This window comes from Oncorhynchus clarkii, chromosome 17, assembly GCF_045791955.1.
Source record: "Oncorhynchus clarkii lewisi isolate Uvic-CL-2024 chromosome 17, UVic_Ocla_1.0, whole genome shotgun sequence".
Taxonomy (NCBI): Eukaryota; Metazoa; Chordata; class Actinopteri; order Salmoniformes; family Salmonidae; genus Oncorhynchus; species Oncorhynchus clarkii.
The window spans coordinates 55435286-55463225 of record NC_092163.1 but is presented as its reverse complement, the minus strand read 5'-3'; the positions used below and the strand labels follow the sequence as shown (position 1 = coordinate 55463225).

The window sequence follows — 27940 nt, the reverse complement described above, 5'->3', positions numbered from 1 at the left end:
TTATATTACCGTGTCATAATCACCATTACATCTGTTATATTACCATGTCATAATCACCATTACATCTGTTATATTACCGTGTCATAATCACCATTACATCTGTTATATTACCGTGTCATAATCACCATTACATCTGTTATATTACCGTGTCATAATCACCATTTCATCTGTTATATTACCGTGTCATAATCACCATTACATCTGTTATAATACCGTGTCATAATCACCATTACATCTGTTATATTACCATGTCATAATCACCATTACATCTGTTATATTACCGTGTCATAATCACCATTACATCTGTTATATTACCATGTCATAATCACCATTACATCTGTTATATTACCGTGTCATAATCACCATTACATCTGTTATATTACCGTGTCATAATCACCATTACATCTGTTATATTACCGTGCCATAATCACCATTACATCTGTTATATTACCGTGTCATAATCACCATTACATCTGTTACATTACCGTGTAATAATCACCATTACATCTGTTATATTACCGTGTCATAATCACCATTACATCTGTTATATTACCATGTCATAATCACCATTACATCTGATATAATACCGTGTCATAATCACCATTGCAACTGTTATATTACCATGTCATAATCACCATTACATCTGTTATATTACCGTGTCATAATCACCATTACATCTGTTATATTACCGTGTCATAATCACCATTACATCTGTTATATTACCATGTCATAATCACCATTACATCTGATATAATACCGTGTCATAATCACCATTGCAACTGTTATATTACCGTGTCATAATCACCATTACATCTGTTATATTACCGTGTCATAATCACCATTACATCTGTTATATTACCGTGTGTAGCAAAAGCCAAAAGAGATCAGACCCCTCCCCCAGTAGCCGGTCCAGATCGAGCCAAATCCGTGGGCTCTAAAACCAACTGTTGACTCGGGAATGCAGGAAGAAACTGCCACAACAGCAAGTGACCAGCAGAGGGAGCCAAATGCACAGGAACTACAAGTACTGGGCATTAAACACGAACCAACCTACATGAAGACTGAGGAGGAGTGGTATGAACAGACCTACCAAACCAACGCCCCAACGGAAGAAAACTTATGGGCATCAGTGCTGAAAGACTTAACATTGGACTAAGTGCTACATAATCTTGAGCAACACTGCAAAGGAAAGTGGCAAGGACATAATGTAATGACACCCTGTGTTAAGATAGATTGCACCCCCGAACATCTTCCCCCAAACTGAGTGTCTAAAAGAGGTGTAAAAGGAGGAGAGATCAGTGCCTAGCCATGATCCTCAACCCATATGATTTGGATATCATAGAGAATCATCAGACAAGGTAAATCAGGAGAGACAAGGTAAATCAGGAGAGATAGGTGCCTAGACATGATCCTCAACCCATATGATTTGGATATCATAGAGAATCATCAGACAAGGTAAATCAGGAGAGACAAGGTAAATCAGGAGAGATCAGTGCCTAGACATGATCCTCAACCCATATGATTTGGATATCATAGAGAATCATCAGACAAGGTAAATCAGGAGAGACAAGGTAAATCAGGAGAGATCAGTGCCTAGACATGATCCTCAACCCATATGATTTGGATATCATAGAGAATCATCAGACAAGGTAAATTACTTTTACTATACTCTGTTTGTATTGACTACTTTGACATCAAGGCACGAGCAAACTATTGACTGGTATATCTTAAGAATTGTGTTGTACACTGGAAGCTCACACCACTGAAAAGAGTAAGAGAGCAAGGTTGTGAAAGAGAGAACTTCACCCCTCAACAGCGCGAGGCGTAGAGAACTCTTGGGAGCAACAAGTTCCATCTTTGGTGTGTCAGTGACAATTGCAGTTTGGCGAGATTGAAAAAGCCCAGAAATAAGTAAGCCTCGTAGTAGCAGAGGGTCGACAAAAGGAAATCAGTATCTAAACAGTAGGCAGTAAAAAGTGTAACCATAGGAAATTCGGACTAAATAAGAAATGATAGTATTATAGGACTGCCGTAGGCAGACATGGCTCTCAAGAGAAGACAGGCTATGTGCTCACTGCCCACAAAATGAGGTGGAAACTGAGCTGCACTTCCTAACCTCCTGCCCAATGTATGACCATATTAGAGAGACATATTTCCCCCAGATTACACAGATCCACAAAGAATTCGAAAACAAATCGAATTTTGAAAAACTCCCATATCTACTGTTTGAAATTCCACAGTGTGCCATCACAGCAGCAATATTTGTGACCTGTTGCCACGAGAAAAGGGCAACCAGTGAAGAACAAACACCATTGTAAATACAACCCATATTTATGCTTATTTATTTTATCTTGTGTCCTTTAACCATTTGTACATTGTTAAAACACTGTATATATATATAATATGACATTTGTAATGTCTTTATTGTTTTGAAACTTCTGTATGTTTAATGTTTACTGTTAATTTGTATTGTTTATTTCACTTTATATATTCACTTCATGTATTATCTACCTCACTTGCTTTGGCAATGTTAACACATGTTTCCCATGCCAATAAAGCCCTTGAATTGAATTGAATTGAATTGAGAGAGAGAGAGAGAGAGAGAGACAGAGATAGAGACAGAGAGACAGAGAGATAGAGAGACAGGGACAGAGACAGAGAAACATAGATACAGAGAGACAGAGACATAGATACTGAGACAGAGACAGAGAGACCGAGACTCAGAGACAGAGAGACAGAGACAGAGAGACAGAGGCAGAGGCAGAGACAGAGAGACATAGATACAGAGAGACAGAGACATGGACAGAGAGACAGAGAGACAGAGAGATAGAGACAGAGACAGAGATAGAGACAGAGACAGAGACATTGCTTTGGCAATGTTAACACATGTTTCCCATGCCAATAAAGCCCTTTAATTGAATTGAATTGAGAGAGAGAAAGAGAGAGACAGAGAGACAGAGACAGAGACAGAAAGACAGAGAGACAGAGACAGAGAGACACAGAGACAGAAACATAGAGACAGAGAAAGACACAGAGACAGAGAGACAGAGACACAGAGACAGAGACAGAGAGATAGAGATTGAGATTGAGATAGAGAGACAGAGACAGAGAGACATAGAGATAGAGATAGAGATTGAGATACAGAGACAGAGAGTCAGAGAGACAGAGACAGATACATTGCTTTGGCAATGTTAACACATGTTTCCCATGCCAATAAAGCCCTTAAATTGAATTGAATTGAATTGAATTGAATTGAGAGAGAGAGAAAGATAGAGACAGAGAGAGAGAGAGAGAGACAGAGACATAGAGACAGAGAGACAGAGACAGATAGAGACAGAGAGACAGAGATAGAGAGACAGAGAGACAGAGAGACAGAGAGACAGAGACAGAAACAGAGAGAAAGAGACAGAAACAGAGAGACAGAGACAGAAACAGAGAGACAGAGACAGAGACATAGAGACAGAGACATAGAGACAGAGATAGAGAGACAGGGAGAAAGAGAGACAGAGACAGAGAGAGAGACAGAGACAGAGATAGAGAGACAGAGAGACAGAGAGACAGAGACAGAAACAGAGAGAAAGAGACAGAAACAGAGAGACAGAAACAGAGAGACAGAGACAGAGACAGAGACATATAGACAGAGATAGAGAGAAAGGGAGAAAGAGAGACAGAGACACAGAGACAGAGAGACAGAGAGATAGAGATAGAGATAGAGAGACAGAGAGACAGAGACAGAGAGATAGAGATTGAGATACAGAGACAGAGAGTCAGAGAGACAGAGACAGATACATTGCTTTGGCAATGTTAACACGTTTCCCATGCCAATAAAGCCCTTAAATTGAATTGAATTGAGAGAGAGAAAGAGACAGAGACAGAGAGACAGAGACAGAGAGACATAGAGACAGAGATAGAGATAGAGAGACAGAAACAGAGAGACACAGAGACAGAAACATAGAGACAGAGAAAGACACAGAGACAGAGAGACAGAGACACAGAGACAGAGACAGAGAGATAGAGATAGAGATAGAGAGACAGAGACAGAGAGAGATAGAGATAGAGATTGAGATACAGAGACAGAGAGTCAGAGAGACAGAGAGACAGAGACAGATACATTGCTTTGGCAATGTTAACACATGTTTCCCATGCCAATAAAGCCCTTGAATTGAATTTAATTGAATTTAATTTAATTGAGAGAGAGAAAGATAGAGAGAGAGACAGAGACAGAGACAGAGAGACAGAGACATAGAGATTGAGATACAGAGACAGAGACAGAGACAGAGACAGATACATTGCTTTGGCAATGTTAACACATGTTTCCCATGCCAATAAAGCCCTTTAATTGAATTGAATTGAGAGAGAGAAAGAGAGAGACAGAGAGACAGAGACAGAGACAGAAAGACAGAGAGACACAGAGACAGAAACATAGAGACAGAGAAAGACACAGAGACAGAGAGACAGAGACACAGAGACAGAGACAGAGACAGAGAGATAGAGATAGAGATTGAGATTGAGATAGAGAGACAGAGACAGAGAGACATAGAGATAGAGATTGAGATACAGAGACAGAGAGTCAGAGAGACAGAGACAGATACATTGCTTTGGCAATGTTAACACATGTTTCCCATGCCAATAAAGCCCTTAAATTGAATTGAATTGAATTTAATTTAATTGAGAGAGAGAAAGATAGACAGAGACAGAGACAGAAAGACAGAGAGACAGAGAGACAGAGACAGAGAGATAGAGATTGAGATACAGAGACAGAGAGACAGAGACAGAGACAGAGACAGAGAGATAGAGATAGAGATTGAGATTGAGATAGAGAGACAGAGACAGAGAGACATAGAGATAGAGATTGAGATACAGAGACAGAGAGTCAGAGAGACAGAGACAGATACATTGCTTTGGCAATGTTAACACATGTTTCCCATGCCAATAAAGCCCTTGAATTGAATTGAATTGAATTGAATTGAGAGAGAGAGAGAAAGATAGAGAGAGAGACAGAGACATAGAGACAGAGAGACAGAGACAGAGAGACAGATAGAGACAGAAACAGAGACAGAGACACAGAGAGATTGACAGAGACAGAGATAGAGAGACAGAGACAGAAACAGAGAGAAAGAGACAGAAACAGAGAGACAGAGACAGAAACAGAGAGACAGAGACAGAGACAGAGACATAGAGACAGAGATAGAGAGACAGGGAGAAAGAGAGAGAGACAGAGACACAGAGACAGAGAGACAGAGAGATAGAGATAGAGATAGAGAGAGACAGAGACAGAGAGATAGAGATTGAGATACAGAGACAGAGAGTCAGAGAGACAGAGACAGATACATTGCTTTGGCAATGTTAACACGTTTCCCATGCCAATAAAGCCCTTTAATTGAATTGAATTGAGAGAGAGAAAGAGAGAGACAGAGAGACAGAGACAGAGACAGAGAGACATAGAGACAGAGATAGAGATAGAGAGACAGAAACAGAGAGACACAGAGACAGAAACATAGAGACAGAGAAAGACACAGAGACAGAGAGACAGAGACAGAGACACAGAGACAGAGAGATAGAGATAGAGATAGAGATTGAGATTGAGATAGAGAGACAGAGACAGAGAGACAGAGAGAGATAGAGATAGAGATTGAGATACAGAGACAGAGAGTCAGAGAGACAGAGACAGATACATTGCTTTGGCAATGTTAACACATGTTTCCCATGCCAATAAAGCCCTTGAATTGAATTTAATTGAATTTAATTTAATTGAGAGAGAGAAAGATAGAGAGAGAGACAGAGAGTTCCGGAGTTCCAAATTGAGCAGCTGCTGAAAAATGAGCTCCTGTATATATTGAGATTTAAATGGTTTTTTAGAGTGAAGTACATCGAAAAAATCAAAAGAAAACTGCAAGACTCAATAGAAGACAATAGAAGCAACAAACCAAAAAGACAGGATTTTGAAAAAGTAACTATTTTTCATAAAATTATACAGTTATCTTAGCTAGCTGAATTGTTAGCTGAATTGTTTACATGTTGCTAAGCAGTTGCTAAGGACTCTCCTGGAAGAAGCTAGCTAGCTTACAAAGAATAACAAAAAAATATCTAGTTAACAGAAGAAAGGAAGACAAAATAAGGACAGAAGAAAAAGGAAAAGAAAACAGGACAACAAAGTGAAACAGTCCTCTGAAGAAACAAGAGAGCATAATTCAAGAAACAGCACTTCTATTGCAACATTGTAGCCAACATCACCAGCGTTGCTATGGAAATTGTTTACCCACCAGACATCCAAACAGAGAAAGCCAAGAAAAGTTTCAAAGGTTTGTTGATGGGACAGAACCATGAATGCCTGTTTGCAGATCTTACCAGTTACAAAACAAGAGCAAATTTAATTTTTAATACCAATCGAGGGAACATATGGAAAAAGGTTATTTGCAACCATTTCCCTTTCTCAAAAAAGAGGGGCATCAGCCAAGGATGTCAGATCAGCATTTTTGAAGAAGCTGACCAGAGCAACACATATCAAACAGTAAACTTATATAATAATGGAACTGTATTGATACAAGGCAATGATTCAAGCCTCCAGGCTTTTGAGAATAGGTTTGCTACCCTAAAAGAAGACGCTGACATCATCTCAGAAAATGAGGAAAAAGTCAAGGAGGGAGATGGAGAAAAGCAGACCCCAATGGTCTCTGTGACCCAGCAGGAAGCCCTCAACGTCCTTTTACCTACCTCACCTGCAGCAGACAGAGTCAAGGACATGACAATTTCAATAAGAACACCTGCTATGCAACGTTTCCACAACACCCTCTCTCTAGTCGAAGCAGAGGTCATAGAACTCAGAGAGAACAAGCTTCAAGAGGAGGACACTGTCCAGAAACTCAAAGAAGAGATGAAACAGTTCAGGGAGGAGAGCAGAGCATCCATAGCTAAATTAGAAAGCAGAATGGACAAGCTGAGTCAGACAAATGATGACCTCAGAGACCATCTGAGCACAACAAGAAAGGAGCTCGAACAAAAAGAGAGGTACATTGACACCCTCAACCGGCAGAGAGTCATTGTGTCCTCTGCATCTAGAGAACATGTCCACCAGCTTGGTACAACACAAGCAGAACCTGAGACCAGCATGGCCTCCACTAGACAGCCGGATGACACTGCACCAGCCTACCAGTCTGCTCCAGCCCAGGTCAACCTAACAGCCTCTCAGTCTGCTCCAGCCCAGATCAACCTACCAGCCTCCCAGTCTGCTCCAGCCCAGGTCAGAATACCAGCCTCCCAGTCTGCTCCAGCCCAGGTTAACCTACCAGCCTCCCAGTCTGCTCCAGCCCAGGTCAACCTACCAGCCTCCCAGTCTGCTCCAGCCCAGGTCAGAATACCAGCCTCCCAGTCTGCTCCAGCCCAGGTTAACCTACCAGTCTCCCAGTCTGCTCCAGCCCAGGTCAGAATACCAGCCTCCCAGTCTGCTCCACCCAGACAATCACCCACAACTGCAATTCTAATTGATTCAAATGGGAAGTTCTTAGTCCAGGAAAGATTATTCCCTAGACACCAGGTGTATAAATTCTGGTGTCCTACAACTGAGAGTGCAATGCAGCTACTCAGTCAGACCAGGATTGACACCCCTGACAACATCATCATCCACACTGGCACAAACGACCTTCATGCCAAAGGTGAAAATGTATCTGGGGCAGTGAGAAGAGTGGCAGAACGGGCACAGGCTATGTTCCCAACAACCAATATAGTTGTGTCCACCCTCCTACCAAGAAAAGACTTCCCAGAAAAGTTGATCGACAAAATAAATCAACAGATCACTGTGAACTGTGCCTCACTGCTCAACGTCAGAACGGCTCACCACCCCACTCTGACATGTCAACACTTATATGATAATATACATCTTGATCAGGACAGTATCAGAACCTTTGCCAAGGACCTAAAAGATGCAACACTTGGCAGGGACCCACACACCCATCACCCCAGCAACAAAGGTCCCCCGCCCCACCTTCTGAAACAACAGTACCTCCACCATCCCGAGGAGAAAAGAGCCAGACATGGCTTATTACAGCACAGCTCTACTAGACCAGGCCCAACACAGCACAGCTCTACTAGACCTGGCCCATCACAACACAGCTCTACTAGACCCGGCCCTTCACAACACAGCTCTACTAGACCCGGCCCATCCCAACACAGCTCTACTAGACCTGGCCCATCACAACACAGCTCTACTAGACCTGGCCCATCACAACAAAGCTCTACTAGACCCGGCCCATCACAACACAGCTCTACTAGACCCGGCCCATCACAACACAGCTCTACTAGACCCGGCCCATCACAACACAGCTCTACTAGACCCGGCCCATCACAACACAGCTCTACTAGACCTGTCCCATCACAACACAGCTCTACTAGACCCAGCCCATCACAACACAGCTCTGACCACTACTCCAGGGTCGGTCAGAACACTGCCCTTCAGGGAAGTAGACCACATGATGCAGTCCACACCATGTATCAATTAGATCGTCAGCCTACATATGCTGAGGTAACCTCTGGCAGAAGACCCCTAGAACAATCAGAGATAGGAGAGGTGCGCCAACTACTGCAACTAATATGCAGACTACTGAGCTAGACAGTCCCTTTAATTCACACACGGGCACGCACACACACACACACACACACACAAACACACAGGGTTGCAGATTGCACATAAAATAAGTACAGTGCAATCTTATTCCATTCTTATTAATTTGTTTACAAATATTCCTAAATGTATTGACACCGGTATTATAATAATTATTATATGTAATGGTGTGTGTGTGTGTGTGTGTGTGTGTGTGCTCGTGTGTGTGTATGTATGTATGTATGTGTGTATATGTGTATGTGCATGTATGTGTGTATATATATATATATATATATATATATATATATATGTGTATGTATATATATATATATATATATATGTGTATGTGTATGTATATATATATATATGCATATATGTATGTGTGTGTGTGTGTATGTGTGTGTGTGTGTGTGTGTGTGTGTGTGTGTATGTATATATATGTATGTGTATGTGTATGTGTATGTGTATGTATATATGTATGTATATGTATATGTATATGTATGTATATATATATATGTATATATATATATATATGTATGTATATATATATATGTATATATAGTATTTTATTTTTTTTGTTTTTTTTCGATGTACTTTACTCAAACCAGTGAATATCACTTATTATAAATGAGATCATTAACTATCAGCTCTTGGAATATCCAGGGCCTATACTCTTCACATTTTGGTTATAAAACAACTAATCCAGAATTGATTAAAAACATCAAGGGACAGGACATCATAATCCTACTGGAAACATGGTGTCGTGGAGACATAGATACTCAGTGTCCCTCAGGCTATAGAGAAAGTTTACTACCATCAATCAAACATAAAAATGTTAAACGGGGCCGAGACTCAGGTGGAATCATCATTTGGCATAAGCAGGACTTAGCACTGAATGAAATGAAAAAAGGTACCACTCACATTTGGCTAAAACTTAACAAAGGTACAATCTATTGTGACAATGATGTATACATATGTGCAGCTTATGCTCCTCCTTCAGATTCATCATATTATGATGATCAGTTTTTTGACAATCTCCAGACAGAAATCATTACATTTCAGGCGCAGGGTAAAGTGCTTCTTTGTGGAGATTTCAATGCAAGAACAGGTTCTGAGCCTGACTACACTGATGCGGGAGGTAACCACCACATATTTGGACACCCCTCCTTGTACAGTAGCCCTATTATAAATAATAGAAACAGTCCTGACCAAATACTGAACAAAAATGGAAAAGAGTTAGTACATCTCTGTCGAGCCTTAGGCCTGTACATGCTTAATGGTAGAATCAGAGGGGACTCTTTAGGTCAGTTTACTTACTGCTCAGCTCTTGGGACAAGTGTAGTCGATTATGCCATCACTGACATTGACCCCTCCTCCATTAGTGCATTCACTGTCAGACCACAGACACCATTGTCAGATCACAGTCAGATCAACGTGTTTCTGAAGAAATTAACCGGCAATATTCATTCAAAAAAACAGCCCAATAAACTTTACAACATAAACCAATCGTTCAGATGGGCTCCAAACAGTGCAGAGGCATTCATTGAAACATTGAACTCAAATGAAATGATGAACTCTATACAGTTTTTCAATAACTCACAGTACCAAAACAATAAAGATGGTGTCAATTCAGCTACCCAAAACATCAACTGCATATTCCAAAAAGCAGCATCGAAAGCAAATTTGAGAAAACCAAAGCAATGCAACATCAGAAGCAAAAATCAAAATGTTTCTGACAAATGGTTTGATAATGAATGTAAAACAATTAGAAAACACCTAAGACAAATGTCAAACAAAAAACATAAGCAGCAAAACAACCCAGAGCTACGATATGAATACTTTGAAACTCTGAAACAGTATAAACAAACACTGAAATGCAAGAAATTGAATTATACCAACAAGACACTTGATGAAATTGAAAACGCAATTGACCAAAATCAGTTCTGGGACATGTGGAACAATTTAAGCACAACAAAGCCACAAGAATTAGCCATACAAGATGTAGGAATTTGGAAAACTTACTTTGATAATCTATACAAAAACATCCCACAAAAAGACTTAAACCAGAACCAATTAGAAATTAAAGAAAAATTGAACATCCTGGAATCAGTCATTAAAAACAACCAAAATCCATTAGATTACCCAATAACCCAACAAGAACTAAATGAAAAGCTAAAATCTATTAAATCAAAAAAGGCTTGTGGTGTAGACAACATCAGAAATGAAATGCTGAAAAACAGCACACCTGAGTTGCAAAATGCTGTGCTTAAATTGTTCAACATGGTTTTAACTTCTGGCTGCTTCCCTGATGTCTGGAACCAGGGGCTCATCTCCCCTATCCACAAAAGTGGAGACAAATCAGACCCCAATAATTACAGGGGAATTTGCGTCAACAGTAACTTGGGAAAGATTTTCTGTAGCATTTTGAATTCAAGAATTCAAACCTTTCTTCAAGAAACAAATGTAATAAGTAAATGTCAAATTGGCTTTCTCCCTAACCATCGCACTACTGACCATATATACACCTTACACACACTAATTAATAAACACGTCCACCAAAAAAAAGAGGGCAAAATCTTTGCTTGCTTTATTGACTTTAAAAAAGCATTTGATTCGATTTGGCACGAAGGGCTATTCTACAAAATTCTACAAAGTGGGCTTGGTGGTAAGGTGTATGACTTAATAAAATGTATGTACACAGAAAATAAGTGTGCAATAAAAATCAAAAACCAAAGAACAGAATTTTTTTCACAATGTCGAGGTGTGAGACAAGGCTGCAATTTGAGTCCAAATCTTTTCAACATTTATATCAATGAATTAGCAGACATGTTGGACCAATCTCCAGCCCCAGGACTCACACTATTTGACACAGAGGTGAAATACCTGCTATATGCTGATGACTTGGTACTTCTATCACCAACCAAAGAAGGTCTTCAACAAAACATTAATATTCTGGAGCAATATTGCCATAATTGGGCCCTGGCAGTAAATTTCCAAAAAACTAAAATCATGATTTTCCAAAAAAAACCCAGATGTCAGAAACAAAAATGTAAATTCACCCTGAACAACACCTTAATTGAACACACAAAAAATTACACCTACCTTGGTCTGACCATATCTGCATCGGGAAACTTTAATATGGCAGTGAAGGCACTCAAAGAAAAAGCCCGCAGAGCAATGTATGCAATAAAAATGAAATTATTCAAAATCAACATCCCAATTAGAATTTGGACTAAAATATTTGACAGTGTAATCCTACCAATAGCACTTTATGGAAGTGAGGTTTGGGGGCCACTCAATAAACTGGATTTTAAAATGTGGGACAAACATCCAATTGAAACCCTACATGCAGAATTCTGTCGGAAAATTCTACAAGTCCAGAGAAATACACCAACTAATGCATGTAGGGCAGAATTGGGCCGTTTTCCAGTAATAATGAAAATACAGAAAAGATCATTAAAATTTTGGCTACATCTAAATTCAAGTCCAAATTCGAGTCTGCAATTTAAAGCACTTCAAGCCCAAGAACTGAGCCCAGAAACGAGCCCTCTCAGTCAGCTGGTGTTGGACCTCACCAATCAAGCTGACACCAGCACTGCTTCAAAAGAAAGAATTCCAATAAACAAAATCATGAACCAATCAAAGGAATCATACTTACAATACTGGAAAAACGAAACAAAATCCCAAAGCCGACTAAATTGCTATCTGACCCTAAACAGAGAATATGAATTGGCTGATTATCTCTACTCTGTCAGAGATACGAAGCAGAGACAGATCCTTACCAAGTACAGGCTGAGTGACCACCGATTGGCAATAGAAACCGGCAGACATAAAAAGACATGGCTACCCAAAGAAGAGCGTGTATGTGGTCACTGCATGACAGGGGAGGTAGAGACAGAGATGCACTTTCTCCTTTACTGTGATAAATATTCCTCACAAAGAGATTCATTATTCACAGAAATGACTACATATATTCCACATTTTTACAAATTGAACCCAGAGGAAAAACTAAGAATACTCATGGGCGAAGGAGCAATGGCTCCTCTTGCAGCCAAATATGTATTTTCCTGCCATAGCCTGAGGGACACTGAATAATAACATCTGCATAGTAAACAGTAACTTACTTATTATTACTATTATTGTTATTACTATAATTATTAATGTTTACTGTAGACTGTTACCATTTTATTGTATTTATTTTTGTATTATTATTTACTACCATTTTATATTATTATTTGCTATCATTTACAATTTTGTTACAATGTATATTGTATACATTGTTGCTTTGGCAATATTGACACAATGTTTTTCATGCCAATAAAGCAGCTTGAATTTGAATTTGAATTTGACAGAGACAGAGACAGAGAGACAGAGAGACAGGGACAGAGAGATAGAGATTGAGATACAGAGACAGAGAGACAGAGACAGAGACAGATACATTGCTTTGGCAATGTTAACACATGTTTCCCATGCCAATAAAGCCCTTGAATTGAATTGAATTGAATTGAATTGAATTGAGAGAGAGAGAGAAAGATAGAGACAGAGAGAGAGAGAGAGACAGAGACATAGAGACAGAGAGAAAGAGACATAGAGACAGAGAGAAAGAGACAGAGACAGAGAGACAGAGAGAGATAGAGACAGAAACAGAGACAGAGAGACAGAGATTGAATTGAGAGAGAGAGAGAAAGATAGAGACAGAGAGAGAGAGAGAGACAGAGACATAGAGACAGAGAGAAAGAGACAGAGACAGAGAGAGATAGAGACAGAAACAGAGACAGAGAGACAGAGACATAGAGAGAGACAGAGACAAAGATAGAGAGACAGAGAGACAGAGACAGAGAGACAGAGAGACAGAGACAGAGACAGAAACAGAGAGACAGAGACAGAGACATAGAGACAGAGTTAGAGAGATTGAGAAAGACACAGAGAGACAGGGAGAAAGAGAGACAGAGACAGAGACACAGAGACAGAGACAGAGAGACAGAGACAGAGAGACAGAGAGACAGAGAGACAGAGACAGAGAGATAGAGATAGAGATTGAGATACAGAGACAGAGAGTCAGAGAGACAGAGACAGATACATTGCTTTGGCAATGTTAACACGTTTCCCATGCCAATAAAGCCCTTAAATTGAATTGAATTGAATTTAATTTAATTGAGAGAGAGAAAGATAAAGACAGAGAGACAGAGAGAGACAGAGACAGAGACAGAGAGACAGAGAGATTGAGATACAGAGACAGAGAGACAGAGACAGATACATTGCTTTGGCAATGTTAACATGTGTTTCCCATGCCAATAAAGCCCTTGAATTGAATTGAATTGAATTGAATTGAATTGAATTGAGAGAGAGAGAAAGATAGAGACAGAGAGAAAGACAGAGACAGAGAGACATAGAGACAGAGAGACAGAGACAGAGAGAGAGATAGAGAAAGAGACAGAGAGACAGAGAGAAAGAGAGACAAAAACAGAGACAGAGAGACAGAGACATAGAGACAGAGAGACAGAGACATAGAGACAGAGAGAGAGACAGAGACAGAGACAGAGATAGAGAGACAGAGAAAGAGACAGAGACAGAGAGACAGAGACAAAGAGACAGAGAGAAAGAGACAGAAACAGAGAGACAGAAACAGAGAGACAGAGACAGACAGAGAGATAGAGAGACAGAGAGACAGAGACAGAGAGAAAGAGAGACAGAGACACAGAGACAGAGAGACAGAGAGACAGTGACAAAGACAGAGACAGAGATAGAGAGACAGAGAGACAGAGACAGAGACAGAGAGACATATGCATGCATAGTGATAGTGGGGTAATGGGGCGACAGTGGGGTAATGGGGTGATAGTGGGCTAAGGGGTGATAGTGGAGTAATGGGGCGATAGTGGGGTAAGGGGCGATAATGGGGTGATAGTGGGGTAATGGGGTGATAGTGGGGTAATGGGGCGATAGTGCGGTAATGGGGCGATAGTGGGGTAATGGGGCGATAGTGGGGTAAGGGGCAATAGTGGGGTAATGGGGTGATAGTGGGGTAAGGGGGCGATAGGGGAGTAAGGGGGTGATAATGGGGTAAGGGGGTGATAGTGGGGTAAGGGGTGATAGTGAGGTAGGGGGTGATAGTGGGGTAAGGGGGCGATAGTGGGGTAAGGGGGCGATAATGGAGTACTGGGTGATAGTGGGGTAAGGGGTGATAATGGAGTAATGGATGATAGTGGGGTAAGGGGTGATAATGGACTAATGGGTGATAGTGTGGTAAGGAGTGATAATGGAGTAATGGGTGATAGTGGGGTAAGGGGCGATAGTGGGGTAATGGTGTGAGAATGATAATGGGGTGTGAGTGGGGTAAGATATTTTGAGTGGGGTAATGGGGTGATAGTGGGGTAAGGGGCGATAGTGGGGTAAGGGGTGATAGTGGGGTAAAGGGCAATAATGGAGTAATGGGTGATAGTGGGGTAAAGGGCGATAATGGAGTAATGGGTGATAGTGGGGTAAGGGGTGATAGTGGGATAAGGGTACGTGAGAGTGGGGTAAGGGAGTGAGAGTGGGGTAAGGGAGTGTGAGAGTGGGGTAAGGGTGTGTGAGAGTGGGGTAAGGGTGTGAAAGTGGGGTACGGGAGTGTGAGAGTGGGGTAAGGGTGTGTGAGAGTGGGGTAAGGGTGTGTGAGAGTGGGGTAAGGGTGTGTGAGAGTAGGTTCATGGGATGTAATGTAAGGGTGTGTGAGAGTAGGTTCATGGGACGTGAGGTAAGGGTGTGTGAGAGTAGGTTCATGGGATGTGAGGTAAGGATGTGTGAGAGTAGGTTCATGGGACGTGAGGTAAGGGTGTGTGAGAGTAGGTTCATGGGATGTGAGGTAAGGATGTGTGAGAGTAGGTTCATGGGATGTGAGGTAATGGTGGTACACAGACTATGTTGTGTGTGTTGTGTATTTAATAGAAATACTGTTATTGAATCAGTAATATTGTTGAAATGATCCTTTCTCTCTGACAGACCCGTCCCTGCCTGAGGCTGAGAGGAATAAGATAGCGATCGGTGCATCTGGTCTGGTGCTGGGAACCATCTTAGCATTAGCAGGACTGATCTACTACAAGAAGAAGTCTTCTGGTGAGGTCATCAGTGTGTAGAAAACATAGATATATACACTCTAGAGAGAACATAGGACTTTCTAACAGGACAGTAGTGTTATACAGCACATGGAAGGAATGATGACAACTTGATGTAATAGTGAATAGAACAGCATTTGTGACAGGGATTGTGTTCATCAACATGTGAATGTTATGATTCATATTCTCTCTGTCTCTCTGTCTGTCTCTCTCTCTCTCCCTGTCTCTCTCTGTCTCTCTCTCTCTCCCTGTCTCTCTCCCTGTCTCTCTCCCTGTCTCTCTCTCTGTCTCTCTCTCTCTCTGTTTCTCTCTCTGTCTCTCTCTCTCTATTTCTCTGTTTCTCTCTCTGTCTGTCTCTCTCTCTCTCTCTCTCTCTCTCTCTCTCTCTCTATCTCTCTCTATTTCTCTGTTTCTCTCTCTGTCTCGCTCTCTCTCTCTGTCTCTCTCTGTCTCTCTCTCTCTGTCTCTCTCTCTGTCTCTCTGTCTGTCTCTCTCTCTCTCTCTCTCTCTCCCTGTCTCTCTCCCTGTCTCTCTCCCTGTCTCTCTCTCTGTCTCTCTCTCTCTCTGTTTCTCTCTCTGTCTCTCTCTCTCTATTTCTCTGTTTCTCTTTATGTCTCTCTCTGTCTCTCTGTCTCTCTCTGTCTCTCTCTTTCTCTCTCTCTATCTCTCTCTATTTCTCCGTTTCTCTCTCTGTCTCGCTCTCTCTCTCTGTCTCTCTCTGTCTCTCTGTCTCTCTGTCTCTCTGTCTCTCTCTCTCTCTCTGTATCTCTCTCTGTCTCTCTCTATTTCTCTGTTTCTCTCTCCTATAACAGGGGTGCTCTAGTATCAACAAGGTGAGACTCTATTCTGCCTAAAGACCAGTTACAATGGCTCATGTTAAATATGTCATTATAGTCATTTGATGTCTCACTACTAATACCTGTTTACTATATTTTCAGGCTTGAAGGCACATTGCTGTGTCTGCTGCAGAAATGGATCCCAAATGAGATTTTCTTGCTTGTTATGGAATATGTTCAGTAAATGGTTAAAATTTAGTGTTTCATTTCTTCATGTTTTAGACTTTAAATGTCCCCCTGTACTGACATCACACCCCTGTACTGACATCACACCCCTATCCTGACATCACACCCCTGTCCTGACATCACACCCCTGTACTGACATCATACCCTGTCCTGACATCACACCCCTGTACTGACATCACACCCCTTCCCTGACAGCACACCCCTGTACTGACATCACACCCCTTCCCTGACATCACACCCCTGTACTGACATTACACCCCTTCCCTGACATCACACCCCTGTACTGACATCACACCCCTTCCCTGACATCACACCCCTGTACTGACATCACACCCCTGTACTGACATCACACCCCTGTACTGACATCACACCCCTGTACTGACATCACACCCCTGTCCTGACATCACACCCCTGTACTGACATCACACCCCTGTACTGACATCACACCCCTGTACTGACATCACACCCCTGTACTGACATCACACCCCTGTACTGACATCACACCCCTGTACTGACATCACACCCCTGTCCTGACATCACACCCCTGTCCTGACATCACACCCCTGTCCTGACATCACACCCCTGTATTGACATCACACCCCTGTACTGACATCACACCCCTGTCCTGACATCACACCCCTGTACTGACATCACACCCCTGTACTGACATCACACCCCTGTACTGACATCACACCCCTGTCCTGACATCACACCCCTGTACTGTAATTTAAACTAAAATGACTTCACTACAGCAGTGCATTGATTCTGCATGTGTATGTTTTAACATTTTAAACATCACTTTAGTTGTAAATCAATGTTCATTAAGTAAATTAGTTTATTAACCGTTAGGAAGCAGAAAATGGAAGCTGAATCTGTGATGAATTGAGAAAGCGGTAGGATTTGAAATCCCAACGTAACCCCAGATTTCAACCTTATAGTGAAATCATGTGGATTTTATATGAAGGAAATGGACCAACATGTAGTTGTAATGAACCCTTCTGTCCAGCAGAGGGAGACTGTGGTCCTCCTGCCTCAACCTCAGTGTCCTCTATAGTCTGCTGTGATTCATTATCTCACCCTATAATTACACCTCTCCCTGGCAACAGGTGATACATTGAGAACAACTCTGAATTTAATTTTCCTATTGGCTGAACTGAAACAGGAGAGTGATGGGACTTTCCAAACCAAGGCCTTTAAAAAGGGGAAGTGTAAACAACCACATCTCTGGTCTGAAGCCAGGATGAGGGTTGGAGGATGAGGGTTAGAGAATGAGGAAGAGTTTTTCAGATCTCCTGTAGAATATAAACTGTTGCATTCAAGACATTGACCAAAAGGCATCATACTTTGAGTTGTAACATTTAAACTATAGCAGGTTTTGACCAATTAAATACTGCCTGTAGTTCATCAACAATACATTTCTCATCCAGGTTAAAGGGTGTCAGAGAGAGCAGCCTGGGGTCTGTAGATGAGGGAGGACAGACCTATAAAATGCACTCACATTTGATGCAACAGACAAGCATTTCTTTATGAATAATTAATTCAATTGCACATTAGGTATTGGTGTATGTATTTAGGGTAGGCCTACCATGAATAGTGGGATGGAGCAATGCAGTTATTTTTTAATAACCTGTAGCCTAAAGCTGGAAATGCCAGGTGATTTCCCAAACTGCCTCAGGCATATTTCTCTCAGGGTGGGAGGGTTTGAGCCTGGAGGTAGGGAGGGGTCTCAGGGTACAGAGGCTCAGGGAGGACATGGTTCTAATGTAGGTTATTACAAAATGTTTATCTTAAAGCTCGAGTCCTTAATTGTAACAATGACAAAGCAGCCACCCCACCTCTGTTATTATAAAAATCAGGGATTGACCTGGAGAAATGCAAACACTCAAATTCATAGACAGAGCTATGATTGCAAGGACTGGCCATCCAAATACAATGTTTGTTTTCAATTACATTGTTTACAAACAATAGAGTAAAACAAGTGTACATGTTGGGTTCTGATGGGGTACGACAGTTGAACTTCACTTGTGTTGTTTACAAGTTACAGCACCTTCAGAATGTATTCCCACCTTCAGAATGTATTCCCACCTTCAGAATGTATTCCCACCTTCAGAATGTATTCCCACCTTCAGAATGTATTCACACCTTCAGAATGTATTCACACCTTCAGAATGTATTCCCACCTTCAGAATGTATTCCCACCTTCAGAATGTATTCACACCTTCAGAATGTATTCCCACCTTCAGAATGTATTCACACCTTCAGAATGTATTCACACCTTCAGAATGTATTCACACCTTCAGAATGTATTCACACCTTCAGAATGTATTCACACCTTCAGAATGTATTCACACCTTCAGAATGTATTCACACCTTCAGAATGTATTCCCACCTTCAGAATGTATTCCCACCTTCAAAATGTATTCCCACCTTCAGAATGTATTCCCACCTTCAGAATGTATTCCCACCTTCAGAATGTATTCCCACCTTCAGAATGTATTCACACCTTCAGAATGTATTCCCACCTTCAGAATGTATTCCCACCTTCAGAATGTATTCCCACCTTCAGAATGTATTCCCACCTTCAGAATGTATTCACACTTTCAGAATGTATTCACACCTTCAGAATGTATTCACACATTCAGAATGTATTCCCTAACTTTTTAGCAAAAAGGTCAACTCTGCTCCATCATTCATTGAATCAGATGCTCATTCATCACTAAATCCACTGATATTGCCAACTACTTTAATATTTTTTTCATTGGCAAATTTAGCAAACAAACACAGACACTACACATTCAAGTATATCTGACCAAATTATGAAAGACAAGCATTGTCATTTTGAATTCCGTAAAGTCAGTGTGAAGAGGTGAAACAATGATTGTTGTCTATCAACAATGACTATTACTATAAAGTGTGTTCCCTCAGGCCTGGAGGGAAGGAAAAGTTATTCCCCTACCTAAAGATAGTAAAGCCCCCTTTACTGGCTCAAATAGCTAACCAATCAGCCTGTTGACAAACTTTCGTAAACTTTTGGTAAAAAATGTGTTTGACCAGATACAATGCTATTTTACAGTAAAACAAATTGTGTTTTTTGTTTTGTGTGTGTGTGTGTGTGTGTATGTGTGTGTGTGTGTGTGTGTGTGTGACAACTACACTCTGATCAAGTCTTTAAAGAGTTTGTCATATCTGTAACTCTATCCAGATCATTGGCCTGTTGGTGCTTTTAGGGTTGTTGTATGTTGTCTGAAAAATACTAAAGAAAACAATGATTTAATAATGATGAAGACTGTAACATCTATAACTCATTACCATATACAATGTCCAGAGTTCAGCAAACATGCACTCAGCCTAGTTAGTACAAGTTATGTAATAAAACCCTGAGTTTAAACAGTTTACTCTTCCTCACTGAGCCTCTGTCCCCTGAAGCCCCCCTGGCTCCAGTCCCTAACAGTGACCTTTCCCCAGGTTCTGCTACGCAGAGATATTCAACATATTCTTATCGGGGCCAAACTGTATTTTTGTTGTTGTCACACATCCTCCTAATGTGTTCTGTACCTGTTTCAGAGAGTCTCAGCTTTCAGGAATTAAACAGCTTGAAGCCCAAATGGTTCAAACGCTACAGACAAATTCAACATGCCATGTTGGCTTCAGAAACCACCAGAAAACACTCCATTGGTACTGCTAGCTTCTGTTTACCACAGTGATTCCTTCTATCTGTCCTCCTCTACCTTATATCTGTCGCCCTCTACCTTCTATCTGTCCTCCTCTACCTTCAATCGGTCCTCCTCTACCTTCTATCTGTCCTCCTCTACCTTTTATCTGTCCTCCTCTACCTTCAATCTGTCCTCCTCTACCTTCAATCTGTCCTCCTCTACCTTCTATCTGTCCTCCTCTACCTTCAATCTGTCCTCCTCTACCTTCAATCTGTCCTCCTTCTATCTGTCCTCCTCTACCTTCAATCTGTCCTCCTTCTATCTGTCCTCCTCTACTTTCTATCTGTCCTCCTCTACCTTCAATCTGTCCTCCTCTACCTTCTAACCCTCCTCCTCTACCTTCAATCTGTCCTCCTTCTATCTGTCCTCCTCTACCTTCAATCTGTCCTCCTTCTATCTATCCTCCTCTACCTTCAATCTGTCCTCCTCTACCTTCCATCTGTTCTCCTCTACCATCTATCTGTCCTCCTCTACCTTCTATCTGTCCTCCTCTACCTTCTATCTGTCCTCCTCTACCTTCTATCTTTTCTCCTCTACCTTCAATCTGTCCTCCTCTACCTTCTATCTGTCCTCCTCTACCTTCTATCTGTCCTCCTCTACCTTCAATCTCTCCTCCTCTACCTTCTATCTGTCCTCCTCTACCTTCTATCTGTCCTCCTCTACCTTCAATCTGTCGTTCTCTACCTTCAATCTGTCCTCGTCTACCTTCTATCTGTCCTCCTCTACCTTCTATCTGTCCTCCTCTACCTTCTATCTGTCCTCCTCTACCTTCAATCTCTCCTCCTCTACCTTTTATCTGTCCTCCTCTACCTTCTATCTGTCCTCCTCTACCTTCAATCTGTCGTTCTCTACCTTCAATCTGTCCTCCTCTACCTTCTATCTGTCCTCCTCTACCTTCTATCTGTTCTCCTTCTATCTGTCATTCTCTACCTTCAATCTGTCCTCCTTCTATCTGCCCTCCTCTACCTTCAATCTGTCGTTCTCTACCTTCAATCTGTCCTCCTCCTATCTGTCCTCCTCTACCTTCAATCTGTCGTTCTCTACCTTCTATCTGTTCTCCTTTTATCTGTTCTCCTCTACCTTCTATCTGTCCTCCTCTAACTGTCCTCCTTCTATCTGTCCTCCTCTACCTTCTATCTGTCCTCCTCTACCTGCAATGTATCCTCCTTCTATCTGTCCTCTTTCTATCTGTTCTCCTCTACCTTCTCTCTGTCCTCCTCTACCTTTTATCTGTCCTCCTTCTATCTGTCCTCCTCTACCTTCAATCTGTCCTCCTCTTCCTTCTATCTGTCCTCATCTACCTTCAATCTGTCCTCTTTTTATCTGTTCTCCTCTACCTTCTATCTGTTCTCCTTTTATCTGTCCTCCTCTACCTTCAATCTGTCCTCCTCTACCTTCAATCTGTCCTCCTCTACCTTCTGTCTTCCTCTACCTTCAATCTGTCCTCCTCTACCTTCTATATGTCCTCCTCTACCTTCTATCTGTTCTCCTTTTATCTGTTCTCCTCTACCTTCTATCTGTCCTCCTCTAACTGTCCTCCTTCTATCTGTCCTCCTCTACCTTCTATCTGTCCTCCTCTACCTGCAATGTATCCTCCTTCTATCTGTCCTCCTTCTATCTGTCCTCCTCTATCTTCTATCTGTCCTCCTCTACCTTCTATCTGTCCTCCTCTACCTTCAATATGTCCTCCTCTACCTTCTATCTGTCTTCCTCTACCTTTAATCTGTCCTCCTCTACCTTCTATCTGTCCTCCTCTACTTTCAATATGTCCTCCTTCTATCTGTTCTCCTCTACCTTCTATCTGTTCTCCTTTTATCTGTCCTCCTCTACCTTCAATCTGTCCTCCTCTACCTTCAATCTGTCCTCCTCTACCTTCTGTCTTCCTCTACCTTCAATCTGTCCTCCTCTACCTTCTATATGTCCTCCTCTTCCTTCTATCTGTCCTCCTCTACCTCCAATCTGTCCTCCTCTACCTTCTATCTGTCCTCCTCTACCTTCTATCTGTCCTCCTCTACCTTTAATCTGTCCTCCTCTACTTTCAATATGTCCTCCTTCTATCTGTTCTCCTCTACCTTCTATCTGTTCTCCTTTTATCTGTCCTCCTCTACCTTCTATCTGTCCTCCTCTACCTTCAATCTGTCCTCCTCTACCTTCTGTCTTCCTCTACCTTCTATCTGTCCTCCTCTACCTTCTATCTGTCCTACTCTACCTTTAATCTGTCCTCCTCTACCTTCTATCTGTTCTCCTTTAATCTGTTTTCCTCTACCCTCTATCTGTTCTCCTCTACCTTCTATCTGTCCTCCTCTACCTTCAATCGGTCCTCCTTCTATTGGTCCTCCTCTACCTTCTATCTGTTCTCCTTCTATCTGTCCTCCTCTACCTTCTATCTGTTCTCCTTCTATCTGTTCTCCTCTACCTTCTATATGTCCTCCTCTACCTTCTATCTGTCCTCCTCTATCTTCTATCTGTCCTCCTCTACCTTCTATCTGTCCTCCTCAACCTTCAATCTGTCCTCCTCTACCTTCTATCTGTCCCCATCTACCTTCCATCTGTCCTCCTCTACCTTCTATCTGTCCTCCTCTACCTTACATCTGTCCTCCTCTACCTTCTATCTGTCCTCCTCTACCTTCTATCTGTTCTCCTTCATTCTGTCCTCCTCTACCTTTAATCGGTCCTCTTCTACCTTCTATCTGTCCTCCTCTACCTTCAATCTGTCCTCATCTACCTGAAAAGTACCAGGATATTGTTTTGAATCTGAAATTAGAGAACTGAAATTGAAAAATGTGTCTGACAAGTTAAATTTGTGCATTACAAATTCAAAAATATTGAATTCAAATTCAATTTCTGTTCCCACTGAAATCACTCCTTATGAGAACGTTACCTTCCATTTTTCTAGTGGTTCAGATTTATATAATGGAACTTCAGAAGGTTCAGGACCTTTCTAGGCTGGTTTGTCTGGACAAACTGGCTTTCTATGGTTTAATGATTCATGCTCTCTCTATCCACTTAGTCGTTCATGATGTCCATTGTCACGATGTCCAACTTCTACTTCTACTACCAGTAACCAGAAACCTTCAGTAGTCTGTCTACTAGTACTACAAGCTTCTTCCTATCCTTCTATTGTACCAAACATCTCTTTCAAAGCAAAGCTTTCCCCTAGTAACCACTGATAAAGAGTAGAACAGAAAATCTGTTGGTTAATCTGTACGAGTGGTTTCAGAGCATTGGGACCTCTTTTCCAGACTGGTTTGTCTAAGAAGGTTATTTCACGCTGTTATCAGAGCTGTGAACTGGAGCACTCACAGGTATTCACTTTAAAGATGGTCCCAAACTCTGCTCTGTAAAGATGGTCCCAAACTCTGCTCTGTAAAGATGGTCCCAAACTCTGATCTGTAAAGATGGTCCCAAACTCTGCTCTGTAAAGATGGTCCCAAGCTCTGATCAGTAAAGATGGTCCCAAGCTCTGCTCTGTAAAGATGGTCCCAAACTCTGCTCTGTAAAGATGGTCCCAAGCTCTGATCAGTAAAGATGGTCCCAAACTCTGCTCTGTAAAGATGGTCCCAAGCTCTGATCTGTAAAGATGGTCCCAAGCTCTGATCAGTAAAGATGGTCCCAAGCTCTGATCAGTAAAGATGGTCCCAAGCTCTTATCTGTAAAGATGGTCCCAAACTCGGCTCTTTGGGGGCCTTTAACAGTGTGGAAGTGTTTTATTTTTTGTCAAATGATAATTGCTCAATTCCAAGGACTCCTGGGAAGCTCTCTCTTATGACCAGGAGGGATTTATTTACAATAGTCAGGTGTATTCAGGATGCTTTGAACGTTGAATGAACATTCAAAACTTGACAACTTGGTTTGAATGACTAAAACTACAAAACAAGATACTTGAGGCATTTCAATATAGCATTTTCTCATGTTTATGACGTACAACTCTGTACAGGACAGTTTCAAACAAGTTGTACCATCAAAACTTGGAAGAAGAGCATTACTAGAAGAAGTATGTAGAGTAACAGTAATGTTCTTCCTGACACAAGCACACTAATTACCCTATTAGTGAGAATTGTTCCACTAACTTACATTAGCTATTGTGAAAGACTAAATAAGTTCAACAGATGTCTGGCAAATGTGATGTTGTCAAGGTTGGAGGCAAAAATGCTGACCGGAGCATTTGGGTGTAATTGATTTATTGTTACTTGAGATACGTTAAATATTTTACCAGAAGTTGGTTCTGTTTAATGCAGGGCCCTGGGTTTTTTGCTGTTTGTTTTGAAGCAATTCAATGGAGAATATTATGTTATTTCACTAACAAATATGTTATAATATTATAATTTATATGAACAATCAATTATCAATTTAATTAAGCATCTTACTTCATTAAGGATGAGAATTGGATGTTCATGATTGATTATTGATGCCTTACGTGTGTCTATAAATTCCTGTCTGTCGTGTGAACTAGTTAATATGCTGGTTACCAACCCAACACAGTGGCCTGGTGGGTAGAATGTCCGCCCTGAGATTAGAAGGGTGGGAGTTTGAAGTCTTGGACCAGATGTGTCTGTGCTTGACACTCAGCATTAATGACATTATGCTAATTACATTTAGACTCTTAGGTATAATTGTGATCCATTTCTTCCCCTTCAAATTGTTAAGCTAACAAGGGATATGCTGTTTGCCCTTTTTTCTGACAAGGGGTCTGGCGAACCTCGACATACCCCCTCAACTCGAACCTAGTATGTCCTGCACCTGCTAAATCTGATGGATGTGCATTTACTACTTGTTTTTACAATTTACAGTGTCAGTACCTGTCGTGTCAAGTACCTGTCGTGTAGTACCTGTCGTGTAGTACCTGTCGTGTAGTACCTGTCGTGTCAAGTACCTGTCGTGTCAGTACCTGTCGTGTTATCTGCTCACCTTAATAGGACTAATCTGGAAATTAAACATTGGGTCTCAAAATAATTGTTGAATAAAAATAAGGAAACAACCTCTGAGTGTTTAGTGACCTCATTGTCATGTGCCCCAGCATGAGGAAGCCAGAGAGAAGACAAACACACGCTGCAAAACTGTGATATTAAATCAGTGTTTCATCCAACTATTCAGGGTAGGCCGACCCTACATACATACAGTAAACACCCAGTGTCTAATGAATTAAGAAACACCTCTCTGTTCCATAAAATGCTGGGGCCTGTCCTCCCTCATCTACAGACCCCAGGCTGCTCTCTCTGGCACCCTTTAACCTGGATGAGAAATGTATTGTTGATGAACTACAGTCAGTATTTAATTGGTCAAACCCTGCTATAGTTTAAATGTTACAACTCAAAGTGTGATGCCCTTTGGTCAATGTCTAGAATGTATTGGTCTAAATCTCAGTTCTCCACTGTCCTGCCGGTTTTACATTGTTCCATGTCAGTGGTATGTGTTCCTCAATGACAGGAGCTGTGCAGACCCTGCTCTAACACCACTAGTGTTTCTACTCAGCGGTCACTTCTTCTTCATTCCAACCCTCATTATGTGTTCAGACTAGAGACCTGGTTGTTTACACTTCCCCTATTCAAAGGCCGTGGTTTGGAAAGTCTCATCACTCTTGTTGTTGCCAGGGATAGGTGTAATCCTATTGAACAGGGTGAGGGAATGAAACACAGCAGACAGTGAACACTGAGGCTGAGGCAGGGTGACCACAATGTCCCCTGATGGACACAAAGTCTCATCACTCTTGTTGTTGCCAGGGAGAGGTGTATTCCTATTGAACAGGGTGAGGGAATGAAACACAGCAGACAGTGAACACTGAGGCTGAGGCAGGGTGACCACAATCTTCCCTGATGGACACAAAGGTCCATTACAAATACATGTTTTGTCCACGTTTCACCATATCAGGATTAGGGTTCAAATCTGGAGGTATATTGGGATTTTACAAGGGGATCATTTCAAATACACTACCTGCTGTTATCATCCCTGTTTAATGGTTAATACACTGATTTACTTCATGAACCTTGACCTCCTCATCTCCCATAACAGCCACTGCAGCTGTTAATCAACTCTGTGATCCTGGTCACAGCACCAATGTGACTGACCCGGTATCAAACCCTGGTTGAGACCGATGACTTGTGTTATCTTCCAGAGATGATGCATTGGCTTTAGCTCAGTGGGTTAACATGGTATTTTAAATCACAATACACATGAAAATACAATATACACATTAAGCTACATATCCATAAACACATTAAAATACACATTATTAAACAATACCTGCAAAGCAGAATCATAATCTTCACACACACACACACACACACACACACACACACACACACACACACACACACACACACACACACACACACCCACACACACACACACACACACACACACACACACACACACACACACACACACACACACACACACACACACACACACACACACACAGAGACACACTTGGTCTTATCATTGTTTTACCAAAAATAATGTGACATTTGAGGTGAAATTGTACTTAAAGTTGACAACATTGTAAATATTACAAAGAAACAGTATTATAAAGGTCAGTGTTTATTACATTCAGTATTTGATTGACAGTTCAGCTACTTCTACTACCAGTACACAGAGAAACCTTCAGTAGTCTTTATATGAGGACTACAAGTTTCTTCATATCCTTCTCTTGTGCCACAAATGTCTCACTCAAATCAAAGCTTTCTCATCAGTTACTAGGGGGAGTGTGTAGTTCGAGCTGGGACACCGATGGGACTACATTCAGGTCTCTGCCTAGTAACTGGTGAGAAAGCTGTCTTCCTTTTTTCCATTGGTTCAGAATTATAAAATGGAACTTCAGAAGGTTCAGGACTTTTCTAGACTGGTTTGTCTGGACAAATATATGAGGACTACAAGCTTCTTCCTATCCTTCTCCTGTGTCACAAATGTCTCATTCATAGCAATTAGCGTTAAAACACTCAACAGCAAATCTGTTGTTCAAGCTGTTAAAGTGTTTTCAGCAGGTTGTTTAACTCTGTGGTCTGAGATGTGAAGTGGACCAGTCACAGGGATTCACTGTAAAAATGGTCCCAAAGTCTGCTCTTTGGGGGCCTATAACAGTTTGGGAGTGTATTATTTTCTGTCAAGTGATATCATACTGTCACCTGTAAAATGTGCTGGAAGCTCTACACGTATTTACAACTGACTGTCAGTACCTGTCATGTTATCTGCTCGTATCAATACCATGTTAACCTGCTGAGGTAGACTGCATTAACTTTAGGAGCCAAGTCATCAGGTCTCAGCCAACCAGGGCTGATACTGGGCCAGTCACACTGGTGCTGTGACCCTGAGTGAAATGTCGTAGAGAATGTGGTTCAGTCGACTACAGTATACTACTTGTAATTTATTTGTTTACAATCAATCTAAAACATAATACAATATATGTCTGTGTACTTAATCTGGGTAGGAAGATTCTCAAAGCCTAAACAGAAATGTGGGTGACGGTGTCTACCTAGTTACAGCTGAGTAAGGATGAAACAAGTGACCTGATTGGTCCTATTG

The 27940-nt window shown here is 41.5% G+C and overlaps 1 long non-coding RNA gene across 1 annotated transcript; it reads left to right on the top strand.

Moving 5' to 3' along the window:
- Positions 1-1192: 1192 nt before the first annotated feature.
- On the top strand, positions 1193-16719 carry LOC139371141 (uncharacterized). The gene is made up of 3 exons (XR_011627209.1): positions 1193-1358; positions 15575-15688; positions 16500-16719. It is a non-coding gene; the product is annotated as an uncharacterized lncRNA (long non-coding RNA).
- The last annotated feature ends 11221 nt before the right edge of the window (positions 16720-27940 follow it).